We start from the raw sequence: 2453 nt of genomic DNA, 5'->3' as shown, positions 1-2453 counted from the left end.
TGTTCTTTTTTTATATATCTTCCTTCTGTCTTTCCCTCTTGTCTTATTCACCAATATCCCAAAGCTTGCATAATCTTCCTTTGATCCCCAGCCTTGGTTCCAACCTGTTCCTCTTCTTCAACGTCTCTATTTTTTTCCCAGTTCCTATTAAATTTTCTCCCCCGAGGGTAAAATCACCATATTGAGGGCATACTTACTGTATATAATTTATTGATTTGTTTTAGATTTTATTTAACCACAGATATAGTTCATATGGTGAAAAGTGGCAAATTAATAGTTACTATAGTCTATCATTCACGAGGCTGTGATTGATGCTGTTGTTGTTGGTTTTTTTGGTACCAGGAATCGAACTCATGAACTCTGTCCTGGGCAGAGTTATCTCTTTGCTCTCCCCATGAGCTTAAGTTTTTGGTACCAGGAATCGAACTCATGAACTCTGTCCTAGGCAAGCACTTATGCCACTGAGCTGTATCCCCAGCCCAATGCTGTTGTTATTGCTTGTTGTGTTACTTTAGCCAGGATGACATAATTGTTCTTATCATTTATTCTTCCTGTTGCACAAAGACTGAGATTGCCTAATGGTCATAAACATTATAGGCCAATGCCAGAGAACCAAGAGCTAGACCAAATAAGCAACAACTTTTCATTTCCAATAAGTTGAAGAGGTAGGATCTTGCAACAGACTCAAAACCCCAAAGCCAGCTATACCTGGAAGACATCACTGGTAAGTAGTCATTCATTAAGTGTTCTAAATACCATCAATAAAACTACCTGCCATAAACAATTTATAAGCATCAACCCAGGAATTAAACTAAAAAAGATGCATATATAGATATATAAATATATACATATACATATGACCTAAGCAAGGTGCAACTAAAGACTTCCAGCTCACTAAAGGCAAACCAAGGGGGCAATGAGGTGGAACAATTTGAAAGCCACCCACCTGGACTCTCTGAAGTGGTAACAGTGGAAGTAACATGGCAGATGAGTAAGGCTTTAAAAAAATTAAATCAGAAATGATTTCTCAGATAACTACAGAGATGATGACCATAATAAAAGATATGGATACAGACTGTACAATAGATACAGATAAAAAAGAAGCTAAAGAAAATTATGAAAGCCATGAATGTCCAACATAAGAAAGAAATGTAAACCATGAAACAAATTCAAACAGATATCCAGGAGATTATAAATTCCATGGGAAGTACACAGAGCAGAATGAGCCAATGTGAGGACAGAATATCAGATATGGAAGACAGGATTGCAGTTAGTGATCATGAAAAGAAAGATTTCTTTAAAATAGCAAGAGACCATGCAAAATGAATTCAACAGCTACTAGATGATGCAAATAAGAAGAATATAAGATTGATTGGAGTTAATGAAAAAGCAGGAGATGCTACAAATATAAAATGTCTGTTCACAGAAGTAATAGCAGAAAACTCAAGCATGAAAAAAGAATTTGACATACAGTTACATGAGGCATATAGAACTTCAATTAGCCATGATTTAGAAAAATCCACACCAAGGAATGTAATAGTCAAGATTCCAGAAATTCAACACAAGAACAGAATAGTAAAAGCTGTTAGAGGAAAAAAACAAATCACCTGTACAGAAAAGCCCATCAGAACCACAGCTGAGTTCTCAACACAAACCCTCAAGTCAGGGAGAACTTGGAGTGAAGTATTTCAAGCTCTAAAGGAAAACAACCTCCAACCAAGATTGATGTACCGTACAAAACTATCTTTCAAAGTTGATGGAGAAATAAGATACTTCCATGACAAAGAAGACCTGAGGAAATTCATGAACACCAAACCAGCACTCCAAACTGTTCTGAAGGGGACTTCCAGGAAGACAGTGGAGTGGTAAGCAGCAGAGAAGAGCCTCTCTGAGAGTTGCCATCCAGACACTGGAGTATAGCAACTCAAGGAAGACAAGAAGGAGGAAAGTGGGTTCCCTGGACCCAGGAAGGATCTGAAATGAGAACTGAAGCTCATGGGGAGAGCAAAGAGAGAAACTTCAATGAAGAAAAAGGAGGTAGCCTGTGGAGTCCTCTCCCGGAGTCATGACTCACTGTGTGGGAGGAATGGTACAAAGTTGCAGACACATGGTGACTGCTGATGACCCCAGAGGCCTCCCTGGAGAGATACAGCAGTGGAAACGAACACTAGACATGAGAAACTGCACTAGCTGGGGCTGTTCTTCCTGGTATTCCATGACTGAGATTGCCGAAGGGTTATAGAAAATACTGTGGGCCAGTGCCAAAGAACCAAAGGCTGGACTAAGCAGGCAGCAACTTCTCATCTGCAACTAATTGAAGAGGTAGGTTCTTGCAACAGAGTCAATACCCAAAAATCACCTACACCTGAAGACACCTCTGAGAAGGAGTCATTTCCAAAGGACTCTAAATATTAGCAAAACAGCAACTTACCATAGGCAATTTACAAGCACCA

Source organism: Chinchilla lanigera, unplaced genomic scaffold (assembly GCF_000276665.1).
Source record: "Chinchilla lanigera isolate Chin_1 unplaced genomic scaffold, ChiLan1.0 scaffold00141, whole genome shotgun sequence".
NCBI classification, from domain to species: Eukaryota; Metazoa; Chordata; class Mammalia; order Rodentia; family Chinchillidae; genus Chinchilla; species Chinchilla lanigera.
This window is presented reverse-complemented; position numbering follows the sequence as displayed.